This window comes from Leptonychotes weddellii, chromosome 10, assembly GCF_054177405.1.
Source record: "Leptonychotes weddellii isolate Sample4059 chromosome 10, ASM5417740v2, whole genome shotgun sequence".
Lineage (NCBI taxonomy): Eukaryota > Metazoa > Chordata > Mammalia > Carnivora > Phocidae > Leptonychotes > Leptonychotes weddellii.
The window spans coordinates 31,531,350-31,553,397 of NC_138378.1; the positions used below are offsets into that span (position 1 = coordinate 31,531,350).

A 22,048-nucleotide genomic window follows, 5' to 3' on the forward strand; every position below is an offset into this window, starting at 1 on the left:
GAATATTAAGGACCAATGGATTCTCATTTCTCATATTCCATGCCTTACTCAAAAGTACACTTCATGGGGCGCCTGGGTGGCTTAGTTGTTTGAGCATCCAACTCTTGACCTCAGCTCAGGTCATGATCTCAGTGTCGTGAGATCAAGCCTTGCATCAGGCTCCGTGCTCAGCAGGGAGTCTGCTTGAGAGTCCCTCTCCCTCTGCCTCTCCCCATCTCGTGCGCACATGTGCTCTCTTGCTCTCTCTCTCCTCCTCTCTCTAAAATAAATTAATAAATAAATGAAATCTTGAAAGAAAAGCACATTTTGGGGCACCTGGGTGGCTCAGTCTGTTAAGCATCTGACTTCTATTCAGGTCATGATCTCAGGGTCCTGAGATCAACCCCGCCTCAGGTTCCCTGCTCATCAGGGAGTCTACTTCACCCTCTCCCTGCCCCTCCCTCTACTCATGTGCTCTCTGTCTTGCTCTCAAATAAATAAATAAAATCTTTTTTTAAAAAAAAACACATTTCAGTTTAGTTTGCTTCATTTGAGGACACAGCTTCATCATTCAACTTTATGTATTTTCTTGGATTCTCTTATTACCTTTCATTTACCTTGTTAACTAAGAAATATGGTCATTTTGTTTTTAGATCATCAAAATTTTTAATCATACCATTTAATATAGGAAGGTGACTGTCTTCTTAAAAGCTATGTCTGGTAGCCTACCAACTTCCTTTTCTAATTTGAATTTATTACCTTGTATGTCTACTGCTGAGCTGTGATTCTGGAATTTAACTCCATTGCTCTATTGGTTAAATTCAGTTTTTTATATGCCAAGTATTCCTCTTTTAAAAAAGAGATATTTTATTGGATTATATCCTCTAATAATTTTTTTTTCAAACACATGCAGGAGAGGTAAACCTTCTGAGTCTTTGCATGTTTGAAAAATGGCTTTATTTTCCTTTCACACTTTACTGGCATATTTTAATTTCCCAAGAAACATCACATTTCTACTGTAGCCTTACATGTTGTAAATGCACATTAGTGGGTTCCTACCCCTTGGCAATTACAATCCAAGCGACTCAGTTACATAGTGAAGGGGATAAAATAAATCACTGGACTTCTCTCCACTAAAGAAGCAAGTGGTGAAGCAATATCCCATACTTTACCACATTTTACCTTTAGCCACTGTTTCATACCAGTTGAGAAATCAAAGTTTCATTATACGGCCCTCCTGGTAGATACTTGGAGGAATTACAACACACTTTAGCATGTTTAGAAATGTCCTTTTCCTTGCCCACATCTTATAAAGACATAATTGCATAGTGGGAGCCTTGGGGAAGTTTTAAATATCTTCTGTGAATGAGGAGAAGTGCGGACATGTTGGCCAAGCTGATCATTTTCATGGTGGATCTCACACTTGCTTTGGCCACTTTTGGTCTCCTCTTTGCTGTTTCCTTAATAGCAACCACAGGTATATTCATCTTCGTCCTCTTCTATCTTTTTAAAGGGATGGACAAACACTGTGACTTCAGCAAGGGCAGAGTCTGGGTGCTGGATTCCAGCAGTGCTACTGGGAAGGCATTTGCAGGCAACATGGGGAGAGTCAGGTCCGGGACGCTCCCCGTCCATTTTCCAGCTGCAAGAGAAGAGGAGCAAGGAGTGTGATTTTGTCTGCTAGAGAGTGAGGAGCTCTCTGTGGTGGAGGAGGAGTGTGGGAGGACCTGCCAGAATATCTCACCCACCCAACTGAGAGGTATTTTTTTAAAGACATCTTGTCCCCCAAATTAGATCAGCTTCTAGCCCATTAATTCTGGGTTCACCACTGCTGAGTGATATGTTTTATTAAATAAAAGAAACTTGTGTACAGTATTATATCTTATTCCTTAAGGAATTTGGACCCACCAGCATCTTTTCTTCTGTATGAGGTTATTTTCTTTTTGTATGAGGTTATTTTTAAGGTGAGCAGGTGTCATGTTCATTTTAATCATCCCTTTTGTGAATGATATCATGCAAGTAACATGTATGTTTGAGGTGAGAGGAAGAAAACCAGTGTTTCGTATCACTGCCCTCATTTTTCAAAAATGGAGCCGGCAGCCGCTATAGGGACTACAAACCATTTTTGTTTTCAGCTGAAAGTCTCACTTACCCAGCAAATCAGGGAATCCTACCTGTGTTATTTTCTCTCCCAAGCATTGGTTAGCCACAGGTCAAAAGTAGTTGAAACTTTTGTTTAAGTCTTCTCTAGCAGTTTGACTGGAAGACTTGGTAGAAAAGGAAGCTTGAGAAAATGGATGTTCTTTCTATCTATGGGTTCTTTCCATGACTCTAGGTAGCTGTCCTCAAGTGGACAGTGTATTTTTAAAATGGTCCTTGGAGCAAAAGCGGTATTTGAAACATGTGAGATGATAGAAAGGAGACTTATTCCATTTTTGGTTGGTGCCCTGGAACACTAGAGATTTTAAGGCGGAAAAGTCATGGCAGTGTAATGATAATGCTCCAAACTCTGAAACTGGATTCATTTGGAATTACTGTGTTGCTTACTCTATTTTATTGCTTTGGTCCCGTGGAGACAGATGGATCAGTTTTGTCTTGGTTTTTGTCAGGTAAATGGCCACCATAGGTGGTCTGCGTTTGGGTGTTTACGGTATAAATCTATATAGTCTATGACATATAGATATATTTTTTGAACAATATCTGGCTTGTTTGCAGAAGACTGTGGTAAATTGATTCAATTTTAGCCATCGTGATTACAGCTTCTTAAAACCAAGCCCTGTCTTCATATTTCATCTTCGTTGCCTTGTGGACTTTTGCTGTCTAAACTTTTAAAAATATTTCTCCCCAACAAATGAGAAATCATTTTAGTCTATAAGTAAGATAACTTAAATAAACTCCTTACCAAAAAAGTAGCAAAATTTGACTCAATAAGGAAAAGAGAATGAGCTTAGTCCCACAAACAACAAATACTTAAACTTTTAGTTGACCTTAAGCATCCTCACCACATAGACACACACAAAAAACAGAAGGAAAATAATTACATGAGATGATGCATTAACTAGCTTGATTGTAGTGATTACTCCACAATGAATACGTATATCAAAACATCAGGTTATACACTTTAAATATATACTAAATATGTAATATTATAGGTTATTATTACATTATTATAATTATATGCTACACATAAAACATCAAGTTATACTCATTAAGTATATACAATTCCTAATCAATAAAGTGAAAGGAAAAGGAATGGGGAAAATTAAAAATAAATAAATGCACCAAAAAAGGAAAAAACACTTAAACTTTTAGAAAACAATAAATTGACTTTAGGTTAATAATGTTACCCATGTTTCAGTCATGGTGTTTGTTCTTCCCAAGAAGTTGATACATTTTGTTGAATGAGTACAGACTGTAGTAAGGGATTGAAAAATAATTCTCCATTACATAGTTTCCAATTTTATATACAGATGTAGCACGAGTAAGCTATCTGGTGGGATGTGGGGTACAATCAGACCACACTTAAAATGGTTGCCTCTAAATGTTGCCCACCTGCATTCAATTTACAATCACAGAGGCATTATTTTGTGAAATGGTTTTTCAATTCTAAGAAAATTATCATGAAATATCATGAAAGCGGTACACAGAGTGTATATGTATTTGTCTTTATGTTTTATTTCACTCAGCAACTTATCTAGAAGTCACAGAAGGATGACACCACAGCTTAGGTCAATTTTGATTCAAAGGAGGCAGAAAAACAGGTCCTGAATATGAGGCATTGGCTCAAGTCCGGGATCCTAGGGAAGAACTAAGGGGCAGGGATGAGGGAGAGGAGTATGGAGAAGGAGAGAAAGGCCATGACATTCAAGCCTTGGGTGTGATTAAACTGAAGGGCACTGGGACACCTGGGTGGCTCAGTCGGTTAAGCATCTGCCTTCATCTCAGGTCATGATCCCAGGGTCCTGGGATTGAGCCCCGCATAGGGCTCCTTGCTCAGTAGGGAGCCTGCTTCTCCCTCTCCCTGCTGTACCCCCTGCTTGTGCTCTGTCTCTCTCTCTCTGACAAATAAATAAATAATCTTAAAAAAAATAAACTCAAGGGCACCAAACCGAGCATAATACAAGTTTGCCTTGTAGATATTTTGGATACCTAAGAAACTTCTACACTCAACTGTGGTAGCATTCAGGGGTAATGAGCCACAGTCGTACCCCAACAAAGATTTCTTGTATGGTCTCTGCCATTTGTCCCAGAGTTCTTTTATCTTCTGTGTGTTCCTATTGTAAAGGATTAGGTCAATGGTAATGATTTGATAAGAAAAGAAGACAAAGGTGATTTACACTTTGAATATCTTGAGGCTTGCCCTCAGTCCCCACTGCACACCTGCCTTACAGGTGCCTTCAGAGACCTGTTGGCCCTGTGGGGTGTTGGGCATGCATGTCTTACCAGGCTGATGCAGCTTCCTTGAGGTCTTTTTTGCATCCAATGCTGTGACTATCCATTAGCTTCTATGTGGGTTCCAGAAACTTAGCTTTAGTTTAGCGAAATTGTAAATGCTGTTAAGTGAGACTTCATTTCTAAGACATATTTACCAGTGATTCAACTAGGGCTCCTTTTAGCTTAATTTTATAGAATGTAGCAGCCCGGTCTTAAATTCAAAAGGACCTTGAAAGTCTTTGAATACACTTCTCATCCAATTAAGAAATCTATTGTGCAATATCCCTGAAAGATGGTTCTTCAACTTCTGCTTAAACATTTTTCATGAGATGCACAAGACAGCCCATTGTTAAGAAGTTCTTTATAACATCCAGTAGAAGTCTGAGCCCCTACAACTGCCATCTCTTTGTCCTATTTATGCTCTATTAAGCAGTCTAGAAAATAGTTGACTAAGTACAATGACTTCACTGGAACCACAAATCCTAAGAAGAAAAAGGAGTTTCCCTTCTGATTTTCTACTTGCTACTCACACCATTGAACAATGTTGCCCTTTGCAGTGCAAATAAGCCCCATCTAAAGTCATAACTCGTAAAATAAATCCAGTGTTTATTGTGTACTTTAATAGAGGATTCTTAATTTGTCTTTTCTGACTTCTTGTACATATTTGTTAATCAAGAATTTTGAAATTCATTTCTTCGAAGATTCTGAAGTCTGAGTAAGTTGCCAATTTGCACCGAAGAGCAGCATTTTATTAGTGCATTCATAACTATTAAAATGTAATTCTAATGCACTGACCCAATTTCACAGCACATCAAAAATTTAATTCAACCCCAGATGACTCTCCAGATGTCCAATAATTTTCCAGTGGATGTTGTTATTTAGAAGGTCAGATGAATTTGAACATTTTGGAAGATTGGCAAACTTGTCAATATAATTTTTTTGTGTGAGTTCAGAAACAGCAACACTTCAAGTAAGCTAATCTTTACAGAATGAAGCCCCTTTTATCAAAGACAGCTGAAAGTGGAAAAGATCGGGACAGGGTCCAGCCATCCTGTTTCTGGTGGCATTGAGACCAGCTAAAGCCTATCTAAGGCTCATGAGGGGAAGTTCCCATGGCCAGGATCCCTGTGGTTTTATTACTAGGCTGGGGCAGTTAGAATGTTAGGAGTCAAAGATTTTTCTGGCTTTGTGGGTGGCTGAGGGAGAGCAAGATTTCAGAGGCTTCAAGACAAGGAGGGAACTCAGGTTTTGGAATGCATACCTGGAATGCATTATTTCTTTTTTGTTTCTGCTTTTGGTGACATTCCTAATAATATATAAGCTTTTGAACCTGGGAGTCCAATTAGGATCTTGACCACACTCCATTGGCGGTTTGTGTCAAGTCACTGCCAACTTAGGCTTCTGTCTCCTGATCTGAAAAGAAGGGAATGTGAACCCAATGACTTGGAAGGCTCCTTCAAGTCTATAATACTGTAAATTTTATAGAATAACATGACTTAGAAATATGAAATGTGGTCCACCAAGACGGCAACCTGCATAGGGGATCTTTTAGCATCTCTCAAAATGTCTTGCTGATACCTGGGGGATGCATGAAAGGTGGGAGCCCCCAAGGGACAAGGTGACCGTTTTCTAGAGCATTTATAGAACTGAGGGAAAAACTCTTGGAATAAATTTTCTTAGAGACCCAAAATTTATCACAGCATTCCTATTGCACCACCTGCTCATAATTAAATGGCAACATCACATGCACACCTGCATCCCACAGGCATCAATTATCCCATTAGTTCAGACAGGCTGTCCAAACTTCTACAGCTTCGCGTTTGTGTTGTATCTGCAAGCAAGACATCTCTTTTGTATTCTCTACTGACCACGTACATTACTTCTCCTTCAGGATCTCAATTAGTTCATCCACAAAATAAGTACATGGTATAAATAATGTTAATTGCCACTCCTGGGCTAATATTTTATTATTTTAAGGCTTTAGTGAGTAGGTGTTTATTGCTACTCAGGGTACTAGACAGTTTGGCAAAACAAAGACATGTAATACGTAAATTTTGACTTTATATGGGCTCCCATTATGTTCCAATTTGAAAGAATCTACGAACTTGACATGAATCAGAAAACTCATGCAAAGTTATCAACTACTTAAATAAGATTTAATACTTTTTCAAAAGTTAAAGTTTCAGTAAAAGCTCAGAGTTCCCCAATTTTGATTTATTCATTTTTAATAGCCTGTGTTTTGAATGGGCAAATTAATCCAGGTTATCCAATTGATTTGCATTGTAAATCGTCTTTGTGCCTTAGAAGGCAGACTTTGCTAAAAGTAAATGGATTGTTTAGCAACGATTTCTTGACTATGGTGCCAAAAGCACAGACAAAAAAGGTAAAAATAGATAAACCGGACTGCATCAAAATTTAAAAACTTCTGTGCATCAAAAAACACAAACAACAGATTGAAAAAGCAACCCATGAGATGGGAGAAGATATGTGCAAATTATGTATCCGATAAAAGGTTAATATCCAAAATATATAAAGAACTTTTATAACTCAACACCACCAACAACAAAACAAACAACCTAATTATAAAGCAAACAAAGGCCTTGAACAGACATTTCTCCAAAGAAGATATATAGTCAATAAGCACATGAAAAGATGCTCAATCTCACTAATTATTAGGGAAATGCAAATAAAAAACTGCAGTGAAACACCACCTCACACTCTTTAGAAAGGCTACTATTAAAAACCAGAAAAGAGGGGCGCCTGGGTGGCTCAGTCGTTAAGCGTCTGCCTTCGGCCCAGGTCATGGTCCCAGGGTCCTGGGATCGAGCCCCGCATCGGGCTCCCTGCTCAGTGGGAAGCCTGCTTCTCCCTCTCCCACTTCCCCTGCTTGTGTTCCCTCTCTTGCGCTCTCTCTGTCAAATAAATAAATAAAATTAAAAAAAAAAAAAAAACAACAGAAAAGAACAAAGTGTTAGTAGAGTTATGGAGAAATCAGACCCCTTGTGCACTGTTGATGGGAATGTCAAATGGTGCAGCCGCTATAGAAAACAGCATGGTAGTTCCTCAAAAAAGTAAAAAAAAAGAATTACCATATGATCCAACAATTCAACCTCTGGGTATTACACCTCCCAAAATTGAAAGCAGGGTCTTGGAGAGATATTCATACATCCATGGTCATAGAAGCATTACTCACAATGGCTAAAGGGTAGAATTGTCCATTGACAGATGAATAGATAAACAAAATATAGTATGTATATACAATGGAATATTATTCAGCCTTATTAAAAAAAGGAAATTCTTACAGATGCTACAACATAGATGGACCTTAAGGATATTATGTGAAATAAGCCTGTTACAAAAGGACAAATACAGTATGATTCCACTTACAGGAGGTACCTAGAATTGTCACATTCATAGAGACAGAAAGTAGAATAGTGATTGCCAGAGACTGGAGGGAGGGTGAAATGAAGAATATAGAGTTCCAGCTTCACAAGATAAAAAGAGTTCTACAGATGGATGGTGGTTATGGTTGCGCAACAATGGGAAAGTCTTTAATGACACTGAACCGCACACTTAAAAATGGTTAGGTTGGTAAATTTTATGTTTTGTGAATTTTACCACAATTGAAAACAGTAATAAAGAAAAAGAGTAAGTGAATAGTAATATTGGCAAAATTATATTAAGTTTCTGAATTAATACATAGAATAATGTACAAATTAAAGTAGGTTTTTTATTTTTGTTTTTGTTTTTTTAGTCTGGCTCTAAAAACTAGGCTTTAGGAAATGATGTTCTTTATGGAACATTTTGTATAGGTAAATTATCCAGCTTATTTGGCTTTTTAAAAACTGCATAAAACATACATGACTTGTTTCAACCCTGGCTGCATAGTAAAATCACCCAGAGAACTTTGAATAAACAATCATTGTTTGGTCTGGGGTAAAATCCCAATATGGGTAGGTTTGTGTGGTTTTGTTTTTTAAATATCCGCAAATGGTTGTGATGTATGGCCAGAATGGACTGGCCAAGAAACAACTAATCTAAGCTCTCTCCCACTGAATTATCTTTATTAGCCAGTGATCATTTGGTTTGTTCTTGGCATTAATAAACATGGGGTCGGAGCGCCTGGGTGGCTCAGTCGTTAAGCGTCTGCCTTCGGCTCAGGTCATGATCCCAGGGTCCTGAGATCGAGCCCTACATCGGGCTCCCTGCTCTGCGGGAAGCCTGCTTCTCCCTCTCCCACTCCCCCTGCTTGTGTTTCCTCTCTCGCTGTGTCTCTCTCTGTCAAATAAATAAATAAAATCTATAAAATAAATAAATAAATAGGGCGCCTGGGTGGCTCAGTTGGTTGAGCGACTGCCTTCGGCTCAGGTCATGATCCTGGAGTCCCGGGATCAAGTCCCGCATCGGGCTCCCTGCTCAGCAGGGGGTCTGCTTCTCCCTCTGACCCTCCTCCCTCTCATGCTCTATCTCATTCTCTCTCTCAAATAAATAAATAAAATCTTAAAAATAAATAAATAAATAAATAAACATGGGGTCTCCCCCATTGATTAGCTCCTCATGATGAAGAATTCAATACTGGTAGCCCCCACCATGGAAATCCTACAAATAAGTACTGTAGGTTCTTAGGTAAATTGAAAACAATTCATAACATGTTTCAACAGCATTTATTAGATTTGCTTTCAGTCTTGAACAAGGTAAGTCAATAATTTACTTGATGCTCAGATGTAGTTAATTCTTAGGAAGGCCATTCAGATACTTTTGAGAAAATACAACCATTAACTCGATTAACTTAACAATTAACCTGAAGGCCTCATTTGAAGGCTTCTATCAATAAAGACCAAGTGGAGACCACAGAAAACAAGCAATTACAGAATACTTACTATGTGATTGTTCTTGCTCAAGACACTCAAACTAGGTGACAACCATATTTCCAGAGGTTCTGGGTTCATTATTTCCTTTGGGTATTAAGCCATCATGCTGCAAATGTCTAACCCTGAGTTCTTCACATAGTTGTAGCCATTCCTCATACTGCCTCACGCATGCTAAAAGTCTTGGCATCAGGGTCTCCTGGGTGGCTCAGTCAGTTAAGTGACCAATTCTTGATTTCAGCTCAGGTCATGATCTCAGGTTGTGGGATCGCGCCCCACGTCGGGCTCTGCATTGGGTGTGGAATCTGCTTAGGATTCTCTCTCTCCCTCTCCCCTTGTCAACTCGCCCTCCCTCTCTAAAAAAATTAAAGTTAAAAAATTAAATAAAAAATAAAAATAAAAGTCTTGGCATCAAATTGAAATCATGTTTTGTTTTTTTTTTTTCCTCTTCTTTGGGAGGAGCTAAAGGAATAAACCCCATTTGAAGTCTTCGTCCTACACATTGTTGCCAGAGTAATCTTGGTAAAACATAACGTGGTACTTATTTTTATGCTTGAAGACTTGCTGTAGCTCCTACTCACCTGAAGAAGAGTAATGTGAATATTGTAATCTGGTAGTCTTAGCCTTCTAACCACTTATCACCAATAATGCCACTGTGAGTTGGCTAATATGCAGTCGACGTAGGTTGTACATGGCGGGGCTGGGCACCAAGTGCAGGTTGGGTCCATGTCTGGTCCACAAGTCCCTCATCCTCTTTGGACCAACAGCTACTTGAGCATGATCTTCTCAAGAAGGAGAGGGACCCTTGTGGACACTAAGGTGTAGGTGGGTATTGGTACACTGTCACATTGAATCATATTCCTTTGGCCTAAGAAAGTCACATGACATCAGTAGGACAAAGAAGTACACTCCTTCTTCCATGGAGGTCATGAGAGGGATGAGTATTTGCTGAATAATAATTGAATATACCCACAAGACATAAAAGGATAAAATTTCTATAATCAATAGCATTATCAATATTATTCATTGGTCCTTCTTTGCTATGAAATAAAATACAGATTTAACATTGCCAGAGTGAAGTTAAATATAGGAGATGAAATCCACATGCTTTACTCTTTGAGATTTTTCATGATTTCAGTTAAAAAGAAATTGGGGCTATTTGCTGGAAAGAAGTGTGTAGAAGTCATGTCCACCCTTTCTGTGGCAATTTCCCAAGGCTAGAAATTATTCCATCATGTGTCCTCTTAACTCCTTCCTCAGCCTCCAACATCACTGCTGGTGGCTCAGCTTCCCGACGAGTGTACATAGATAAGGCAATATGTCAGTGCTGTCTTGGTAGAACAGGGACTTTGGGGCAGCAACCCTGGGTCTATCATAGACTGGCTCTGAACTTGGGCAAGTCATGTAAACTCACAAGTCCATAGTTTATTTAGTAAAATTTGCCCAAACTGACAAATAGGTTGCTGTGTTGATCACATGAGATAAAATATGTAAATATAGTTCAAAATATTAACCAGAAAATACATATCCTTATTTATAGTTTGTCTAGACTACAATCTCTGTGAATTCTGTTCTCTTCCATTGTGTTTATTTACTCAATTTGTCTTTACTTCATAGTAAGGTGTCATTAAGAGCAGAGCAAAATTTTTCTCTTATGGATAAATAGCTAAATAACATTCTTGTAGTAATTAATTATTCTTAGAGACCACTGACAGAAATAGATTATAATAAAAATAACCAATTGCAAATTATTTAAATTTGGTTTTAATAATATGGGATACCATACTTGTTTCAAAATTTCCACTTTGGAATATCACCTAACAGATATTGACCACAAATGAGATAACTTATTGAAGCAAGTGATTTTTCTCTTTTTTATTAAAAATAGTAATTATTCCAGAGCACCTGGGTGGCTCAGTCAGTTAAGCATCCGACTTTGGCTCAGGTCATGATCCTCGGGTTCTGGGATCTAGCCCTGCATCGGCTCCTTGTTCAGTGGGAAGTCTGCTTCTCCCTCTCCCTCTGCCCCTCCCCACTTTTCGTACTCTCTCTCAAATAAATAAATAAAATCTTTAAAAAAAAAAAGTATCTAGTATACTGAAAAAAATAGAAATGAATAAAAGCACCTCTCAAAAAATAATCTTTTAAAAAATAAATAAAACATTATTTTAAATATAGTATATTTGCAAGGTATTTCTTATTCCTCTTGGATATCAAGGAAAGCTGCATTAGTTATCAGGGCAGACAAACAGATCACCTTGGGGTGGTATGATTCATTCTTTTCTAACACCAAATGCTTCTCTTTCTCTCGTTACATATTTGGAATCCAAATACAGTCATATGTATTCACGTGCTAGATAAAATGAGGAATGAACAGGCATATTTAAAACCGTGGCTCTCTTCAATCAGACCTAATTGGAAGATCTAATTAATAATCATAATAGAGAACAATTATTTCCTCTGGAAATTAAAACTATTTTAATTGACTAAAATTTGGAGTAGACCTAGGAAAGCCAAGTACCATTACTGCAACACAAAATTGAACATGTGGACCAAAGTTTATAATGTGAATACATTTGTTTGCTTTAAAAATATTTAAGTATTTAATTTTCTAATACATTTATCTTAACATTTAAAAAAATCTGTAACATTTCAGGGGCTGCAGTTCCTGCACTGGACCTTTGAAGAGCTTGTGGTTTAATAGGAGGAGATAGGACTACAGTCACAATATAAAATTAGTGCTATGCTTACAGATGTGAGCAAAACAGTATGAACTCATGGCTGTGGTGGTTTATTTTACCTGCGGTTACCAGGAAAACCTTCACCAAAATGGAGGTATTTAGTTTAAACTTAAAACAGTTTTTTAGTTTAAACCTGCTTTGGAGCTTACCAAATAAAGAAGAGAGGAAATGAACAGGTAAATGTCCTGCTCATGAGAACAGCAAGAGCAAAAGCAGGGAAGAATTAACACTCACTGTGGGAAACTGGAAATAAGATACAATTCATGTATTGTTCTTCAGTGTCAAGTGACTGACAGGCCATATGGTATCTATTTCACTTGTTTAAAATGCACTTTCAGATGGAAGAAACAAAACATTGTATTTCAACTAACTTGCTTCTTTTACTAATGAAGAACCTGCCCTTACTAATTTCCCCTTGTTGTCATGGAGGGAACAAAAAGGTTTGCATCAGCAACAGTCCTGTTGGTGTAATATGCATGTCCCCAAACAGGAGCACCAAATCCAATCATGTTAACACTCAATTATGTTAAATAGATCTCATTCAGAGATTTGGTACAAAATATAATATTGAAAAACAAATACACATAGTGCATTTTACAACTACGAGAGATTCTGAGAGATGGCCAAGGGGGTACCAAAAGATGAGGCTGCAAAGATAAGCCTGATACAGCCTCACTTGGAGGCTCTGAGGTGGTCCCTGCCCAGCGATGGGCCCACTTTCATGCAGAGGCTCTGTTATGGCCTCTCTCTCCCCCTGTCTTGGCTTGGCTGCTGACCCCTAGCTAGCCACCTCCTCCTTCAGCCCTTTCCTTGCTTCCAGATGAAACTTGCCCAGAATCTGGTCTCTGGGTCCTTTTCCTCCAATCTCTACTGCCCTGCACCCCCCCCAAACACCCCACCTGACTTCTTGATCTCCAACCCATGCGCCCTACCCACAGAACCCAGAAGATTAAAAACAATAATATATAGGCATGACTTGAAAGCAGATGAAATGAAAAGTACAAGTCCCTCCTTCCCCTACAGGTTTCTTTTTTTTTTTTTTTTTTTAAAGATTTTATTTATTTATTTGAGACAGAGAGAATGAGAGAGAGAGCACATGAGAGGGGGGAGGGTCAGAGGCAGAAGCAGGCTCCCTGCCAAGCAGGGAGCCTGATGCGGGACTTGATCCCGGGACTCCAGGATCATGACCTGAGCCGAAGGCAGTCGCTTAACCAACTGAGCCACCCAGGTGCCCCCCCTACAGGTTTCTTTCTCCAAATGTTGTTATTAATTTTTTAAGCTTCCTTCCAGGAAAACTAATGGGTAAATACGTTATATTCTCTGACTGGGGTCAATCTTGTGAATTCTGCTTTTCAAGACTAACCCCAATGTCACCAGAAATTTTCAAGTTTAATGGTATTTGCAAAATACTTCCTTTGGGTAGTTTTAAATCCCTCTGTTTTTTATTCTCCATTTGAAACATTAATATTGTATTTTCTCCTTTGTTAATTAGGTTTGTTAGTACGTTACCTGTTGTGTTACTATTTTTCCCCTAGTTACTTGCTTTTCAATTTCTTTATCCACCTTTTTTCTGTTTTCTAGTTCATTAAGTTTCTTCTTGTATTTGTTATTTTCTTTCTTAAGTTTATGTCGTTATTCTTTCTACCTTTGGACCTTCCATAGCTCATTCTTTTGCTTTTACCTTTTTTTGTTAGTTACATAGATAATGTGAGGCTATGTATTTTTCTCTGCTTTTAAGTTTCAATGTTTATTGTTTTAATTATGATAACCTTGTAAATACTCTGCAATTGCAATTTCGATTACTTCTTTGATCCCAGACATTTTATGGAAGAAAAATTTTAAGATTCTAGGTAGTTGCCGTTTTTCTCTTTGATTTGGTTATTATTTTTTTTAGTTTTGCTTTGTGTATGTACATGTGTATACCTAGAATGTAGCCTATGCTATTTCTACTTTTTGTCCTAATTCATGGAAATTTTTTTGTAAATATGATTGAAATAAAGCATATTCTTTGTTATTAGGATATAGAATTTAATATACTTTGATGACTTTAGCCTTAATTATTTTGTTCAGAACTTCCCATTCTTACATATCTATGGTCTGTTTTGTTTCTAGCATTTCTTACCATTTGTGGTTCATTTTTTTTTTATATGATATTTGTTGGTTAACAACTCTTTCTCAACTTGTTACTTAGTAATTTTTGCTGTGGATTAGACGTTTTGTCTTTCTGTGTTTTGTCTTTCAAGCTTCTCTTCCTTAAATTTGAACTTCTCCAATATTAATACCACACCCCCAACATTTTATTAATGTTTTCTTGGTCTGAATTTTTTCATCCCTTAAAGGTTTGCCCTTTCTGTATTCCCTTATATTATCTGTATTTTATACAACATGTATCTGTTGCCTGATCTGTCATATTTTTTTTCATTTTAATGTATACGTTGGCATTTTGAGAGAAAAGTTATAATTCAGACTTAATTCTGTCTTCTTGACATCTTTTCTGCTTTCTCTACTGTAAGTTCAACTGAACTAGCCTTTAAATCTGCAAACTAATACGCATTTTACTAAACTTTTGTTTTTGGAGGGGGAGATTTGGAGTCTTCACTTTTTTTTTTAAGATTTTATTTATTTATTTATTTATTTGACAGAGAGAGATCACAAGTAGGCAGACAGGCAGAAGGAGAGGGAGAAGCTCACTGTTGAGCATGGAGCCCAGTGCTGGGGCTCTATCCCAGGACCCTGGGATCATGTCCCGAGCTGAAGGCAGATGCTTAACTGACTGAGCCACCCAGGCGCCCCTGGACTCTTCACTTTTTGAAATTATTTAGCTACTTCTTTGCCAGTGGCATGACGAGGCTTCTTGTAGCCTAAGATATAGGACAAAATGATATCACACAGGAGTTTCTGTGAAAACAGGCTTAAGCCAAAGAATTTGCCTCAAAACTACAAAACCAACGTAAGTTTGAGCAAATCTAGCATGAAAATAGTTTCTGCAGAAAAAAAAAGCCCAAAACCAAAAATAAAAACAAAAGCAAAAAACATTTAGGTCTTCTAAAAAACTGCATTCTCAACAAGAGTTAGAGCAGCCCAAAAACAGTGCCTAAAGAATAATAAGTAGGTATTTACTTCTCAAAGGTTTATGAGCCAGTGGGGTGGCTCTTCTGGGCTCACAGGACTCCCTTACACACCTATGGTCAGGTGGGGGTGAGACAGGTGGGCTCTCTCACGTATTTGGGGGTTGCTGGCTAGAAGTCTAGCATGGCCTCAGCTGGACAAATGGGCTCTGCTGCACATGCGAGCTCATGCTCTAGCAGCCTGGCAGGTGCTTTTTCCTAAGGTGCTTGGCAGTACGAGACAGAAAGAGAGAGAGAGAGAGAGAGGAAGTGGGAGGTCTCTTGACACCCAGACTAGGAACTGGCTCACTCTCACCTCTGACACATTCTGTTAGCCAAACCACATCCAAAGTCCAGCTCAGATTCAAGAGGTGGGAAAACAGACCTAGTCACCTTCTGATGGTGGTTGTAAAGTCACAAGGCAAAAAGAGCGTGAAGGATGGAAGAATTGAAACACAGTAGCCAGCGATATGTTACTCCTTGGAATTAAAATCCTTTTGCATTCATCTCCTCTACTTCATGCACCTCAGGCTTTCTTAGAGGCTTGAGCATTCTTCATTAAAAGGAAGACTAAAAATAATAATAATAATAATAATAAATAAAAGGAAGACTATTTCATCATGTTTTAAAAATGGAAAGAAGCCTATCGTGCAGCAATTCCTTTGGAGGCTCTTAAAATGTGTTATTTTATGTCCTGATCTCAGCATTTCCACTTTGAAGTTGTGAGATTTTCTTAACTCTGGGAGTATCAAAAATGTTTGCATAGCAACTTATGAACTTTGCAAGTGCCTGTACTTTTCAGACTAAAGGAATTGGAGAAAATTAATATTTATTCATACATTGGTGTTTATAAAACACTAGTGTAACTTAAGCAAGATGAACTTTACACAGCTACTGATGGGTTTTATTATAGCCATGTCCATTTTCAGGAGTTTTTTTTTTTTTTTCTGAATGATTAATTTACATATCTGAGATTTGTAAACATATAAACTATTCCCTGATTCCATAAAAGTTATGTTTATATTATTTTTCTCATTCATACTATAAGCAGTCTTCACTTAAATAAACCTGGCTGTGAAATGCATAACCCTTTGGAATAAAGAGCCTTTCCAGATATATTTGTCTAAATTTGGCAGATACATGAATCTTCTTCTAAAAGAAATCTGTGATTTGCTCCTTTTGAACTTGTCAAGAACAAACAATGACTTGAAATCATAGTGTTTCATAGAGATGTTATTTAGTAAAACTGCTAGAGATCAAAACTGGAGATGAAAAGAAAATATCCAGAATGTATGCATCAAACATTTTTTTGTTCAACAAACCATTCACATTAAAAAACAAAAAACAAAAACAAAACCATTCACATGTAAAGTGAAATGGGGAATTCTGACAACTCTTAAATACTTTAAGAATGCTACTTGATTAGGTTTTAGTAAGGCTTGAGTTATATATTGGAATAATTATCATTTTTAAAAAAGATTTTTTATTTATTTGAGAAAGAGAGGGGGAGAGAACATGAGCAGGGGGAGGGGCAGAGGGAGAAGCAGACTCCCCACTGAGCAAAAAAAAAAAGGTGAAAACATCCTAGAACTCTTTCAATCTCTAAGAGACCCGACTTTTCAATAAAATTATTTGAATCATGATTCTGGCTCAACATTCTCAATGCCTCTTTTCTCCCAGTTCCCAATACCTTCTTAAAAATCAAAGCTCTTAGAAAAACAAGCCAATACATAGAACTCTCAAATGTGTCCCTCAAAGGAGTGCCATAGAACACTTTAAGATAGTATTTTTTAATTTAAAATTTATGCCCCTTGAGTCATGAAAACACACTATTATATCCCTTCTCTCAATATTTTTCCTCTTTTAAATGCCATTAAGATGAGAATATGGGATAGAATTCCATGCACTTCTTTGTTGCCAGTTTGGAAGGTGTCATATATAAACATCCCCTTCCAACCCTTATGTCTTTTCACAAGCCTAATTACAAGGAGTGTTTTTTTTTTATTTGAGTTATTTTATTCTCAAAGGGAGATTGAAACTCTAGAGGAGTTATAACTGCAAAGATTCATTAAATAAATGAATTTCACCGGTTCTCTTTACACTTTTTAAAATTTGAAAATATCTGGGTGGCTCTGTTGGTTAAGCATCTGACTTCAGCTCAGGTCATGATCTAAGGGTCCTGGGATCGAGCCCCACATCAGCCTCCCTGCTCAGTGGGGACTCTGCTTATTCCTTCTGCCCCTTCTCCCACTCGTGTTTGCTCTCTCTCTCAAGTAAATAAATAAAATAAAATCTTTCAAATTTGAAAATATTTGGGGAAGAAAAGGCCTACCATATTCTCACATTAAAAACAAAATTCTGTGAAAGGAAAATGTCAAAAGGTTATTCTTGAATCCCCTGCCCTTGATATAGCCATTGTCAAGAGCTTGATAATTTTTCTTCCCAATTTTCTCTTATGCTTATTCTGAAATATGTTATGTACTTACAAAGTGATATCAGACTACACGTATCAGATTAAACTTGGTTGTTTCATTTAAAAATATATATCTTCCCAAGTCATTATGTGTATACCTACTTATGATTGCTGAATATTAGCACCCTTTTTAATATTGGCAAATGTTTTGCCAGCTTGGTAAGTAGAGAATGACGTCATTTTACTTTGCATTTTGAAAAATCAACATCACTCATCATCAGGGAAATACAAATCAAAACCACAATGAGATACTACCTCACACCTGTCAGAATGGCTAAAATTAATAACACAAGAAACAACAGGTGTTGGCAAGGATGAGGAGAAAGGGAAACCCTCTTGCACTGTTGGTGGGAATGCAAGCTAGTACAGCTACCCTGGAGAACACTGTAGAGGTTCCTCAAAAAGTTAGAAATAGAATTACCCTATGACCCAGCAATTACACTACTAGGTATTTACCCAAAGGATACAAAAATACCCAAAGAGGTACATGTACCCAATGTTTGTATTAGCATTATCAACAATAGCCAAACTATGGAAAGGGCCCAGATGTCCTTGAATGGATAAAGAAGATGTGGTATATACATATATACAATGGAATATTGCTCAGCCATCAAAAAGAATGAACTCTTGCTATTTGCAACAATGTGGATAGAGCTAGAGTGTATTATGCTAAGAAAAATGAGTCAGTCAGAGAAAAACAAATACCATATGATTTTACTCATATGTGGAATTTAAGAAACAAAACAGATGAACATATGGAAAGGGGAAAAGAGACACACAGAGAGAGAGATAAAGAGAAAAAGAAACCATAAGAGACTCTTAACTATTGAGAACAACCTGAGGGTTGATGGAGGGAGGTGGGTGGGGGATGGGCTAGATGGGGGATGGATATTAAGGAGGGCCCTTGTTGTGATGAGCACTGGGTATTGTAAGAGATGAATCACTGAATTCTACTCCTGAAACTAATATTGCACTCTATGTTAACTAACTAGAACTTAAATACAAATGTGAAGAAACAAAATAAAATAAAATAATAAAAACTGAGTATCAGAAAAAAAAGTTACCTGTGAGCTTAATGTTGCTTATATTCCAAAATATCTTAATCTAGTAATGGAAAACATATTAATTCAGAATTCAGATATTTCTCAGAAACCCTATAGCTGAGAATTGCTGAGATGTATTTCTTGAGCAACTCTTGAATTTTTTCTATTTTTAATTTCTTTGGATTGTACACACATTCTGAAATTTATAAGCCTATCTTCTCCATCTAGCTGTGCATATTTTTTTTTGACTAAGAGGAAGACATTCAAAAGAAAAATATTTTTAAGTTATATGTTTATTTTGATTTTTTTAAAAAAATCAAACAGTAGATAAACTGCAAAATAAAAAATCCTCCATCCTCCCGCATACCACTTCCCAGAGGCAGCCACTGTGAAGAGCTTGGTGTTTATTCTTATGAGCACTTTCTATGCATAGACCCATATCTATAGTTCATCTAATCTGTGTCTGTAATCTCCACATGCATCTGAATCTAATTATATATATCTTAGACACTAGCTTATCTCTTCCTCTTTAATAGCTATGTAATATTTCACTGTATTAACATGTTACAATTTATTAAATCATTTCTTAGTGAAAATAGACATTTAGGTAATTCCAGCTTTTATGTTTATATAAATGGTTCATTGCACATTCTTGTATGTATTTCTTTGCAAACATATGGGAATATATCTGTAAAGTAAATCTGTAAAGTGGAACTTTTTGGTCCGAATGTAGGCCCACTGAAAAGTTGGTAGATGTGTCCTTCAAAAAGTTCACGTCAATTCACATCCTTACCAGCTGTACATCAGGTTGGTTTCCCTTCCCAAATCCTGGAGTAATGATGTCATTCATTACTTAATCTGATGGGTAGGAAAAAATTCTATCTTTAAAAAAACATTTAAAAATTCTAAATATGGGGCGCCTGGGTGGCTCAGTTGGTTGGGCGACTGCCTTCGGCTCAGGTCATGATCCTGGAGTCCCTGGATTGAGTCCCGCATCGGGCTCCCTGCTCGGTGGGGAGTCTGCTTCTCCCTCTGACCCTCCCCCCTCTCATGTGCTCTCTCTCATTCTCTCTCTCTCAAATAAATAAATTAAAAAAAAATTCTAAATATGGTTGAGCATCATTAAATATACTATTGGACATTTATCATTTGAAAATGTTCTTTTACTCTTCAAGAGATATACCAAATATGTGACCATTAAATTAGTTCTAAGTTTCTTTTCTTTTTTAAAAAAGATTTTTATTTATTTATTTTATTTGTTAAAGATTTTTATTTATTTTTAAAATAATTTATTATTGTTTTATTTATTTATTTGACAGAGAGAGACAGCGAGTGGGGGAACACAAGCAGAGGGGAGCTGGAGGGAGAAGCAGGCTTCCCGCTGAGCAGGGAGCCCGATGCGGGGCTCCATCCCAAGACGCTGGGATCATGACCTGAACCCAAGGCTGACGCTTAACAACTGAACCACCTGAGTGCCCCTAAAATAGTTCTAAGTTTCTAAAAACTAAAACTTTTCCCTGTGAATCAGTATACAAATGATTAGAGGCATGGAAAATGGACCATAGTAATTAAAGATCCTTTAAACCTATAAACCTGCTTGTTTTAGAAGGAACAAAAATAGGGGCGCCTGGGTGGCTCAGTCCATTAAGCATCTGACCCTTGGTTTCAGCTCAGGTCATCATCTCAGGGTGGTGGGATCCAGCTCCACATCAGGCTCTGTGCTCAGCAGGGAGTCTGCTTCTCCCTCTCTCTCCCTTTCCCTCTGCCCCTCTCCCACTTACACTTTCTCGCTCTAAACTAAATAAATATTTTTTTAAAAAGAGGAGCAAAAATATTTTTACTAGAAATTAGCATTTCGGAGCGCCTGGGTGGCTCAGTCGTTAAGCGTCTGCCTTCGGCTCAGGTTGTGATCCCAGGGTCCTGGGATCGAGCCCTGCATTGGACTCCCTGCTCAATGGGAAGCCTGCTTCTCCTTCTCCCACTCTCCCTGCTTGTGTTCCCTCTCTCGCTGTGTCTCTCTCTGTCAAATAAATAAATAAAATCTTTTAAAAAAAAAAGAAATTAACATTTCAAAATATATTGATACATTCTAAAACCCAAGCACCATGGTCGTCAGGTGTCTTGAGAGTGTCCCATGTGTCAGATGTAGTTGCAATTAAGACCAAAGTTGGCTCTTAAAACTTGCTCTAGAAAACAGATCAGGGCTTTTCAAATTTTAAAGTGCTCATAAATCACTGGACATCTTGTTCAAATGCAGATTTTGAGCCAGTAGTTGGTGGGGGGCAGGTTCCCATAGATGATGCTGCAGCTAGTGGTCTAAAGACCACACTCTGAGTCCAGAAGGCTTTAGACTTCACCTAGATTAGCTCCTTGTTTTGTAGACACAAAAAATTATAGTTAATATACCCTGATACCTGCTTTATTAGCTTAAAGAAACACACAGAATTTGCTTGTTTTAAACTAACAAACATCCTATTTGTGTGACATAAATAATATGTGAACAGACTTATGAATAATACAACATCTGTAGCTCTTAGAAAGTAAAACATAGTTAATTAGGGATCACATGAATTATGTAATCATTATTTTTAATGTTTTGTTCTTTCTAGGTCATTCAAACTGCCATCTACACATGAATACAAAGAAATTCTCATAAACAAGCAGAAATACCCAAGAGGCATGAAGAGTTTTAATACTTCAAAAATGCGGGGCTTATGACAGTACAGATGCAGAAAAGATAGATTTTAGAACTCTAAAAACCAGCCTTGGAGAGGATAAACATGCTAGTCAACAACATAGTACTGAAACTTGTCAAAATGCCTTTGGAGTTTGAAATATCTAGAGCCGCCAAAATGTTCGAGTGAAATTGAAAAATGTTTCTTCCAAATGCCTAAGCCAACCAAACATGAGCATATTTGCCATCATGGCCAAACTGACCATTGCTTTTGCTGGTCTCAGCCTGGGCCAGTTGGGGCACCCTTCACTACCTGACTGAAGATCAGCATCAAATCCATGCTTCCTTCTACTTTGCCCAGATGGGATTTCTCTCTCCACCATGACACCCTGTCAATACTGTACTTGTCACACATCACATTCTTTGTTTTATGTGGTGTGGTTATTTGTTGTTTTTCCTATCTCATCCTTAGATTATCCTTAAACTTTAGCAATTGCCTCTCAGCTGCTCTGTATGGTCGACAGTGCCAATCCAAGTGCTGTGAATATTAATAAACACATTTCTGAATCAATAAAGCCCCAAGAAGAAGAGCTGAGAGCCTTTCCCTTAAGATCAGGAACACGTCAAGGATGCCCACTCTCGCCACTATTGTTCAACATAGTACTAGAAGTTCTAGCAACAGCAATCAGACAACAAAAAGAAATAAAAGGTATTCAAATTGGCAAAGAA

General features: G+C 37.6%; 2 long non-coding RNA genes across 2 annotated transcripts; both read left to right on the plus strand.

Moving 5' to 3' along the window:
* The first annotated feature begins 1,329 nt into the window (after positions 1-1,329).
* On the plus strand, positions 1,330-21,404 carry LOC145723836 (uncharacterized). The gene is made up of 2 exons (XR_014149164.1): positions 1,330-1,738; positions 21,255-21,404. It is a non-coding gene; the product is annotated as an uncharacterized LOC145723836 (long non-coding RNA).
* LOC145723837 (uncharacterized) lies at positions 11,472-19,155 on the plus strand. Its single transcript, XR_014149165.1, has 2 exons — positions 11,472-13,045; positions 13,266-19,155. It is a non-coding gene; the product is annotated as an uncharacterized LOC145723837 (long non-coding RNA).
* Positions 21,405-22,048: the final 644 nt, after the last annotated feature.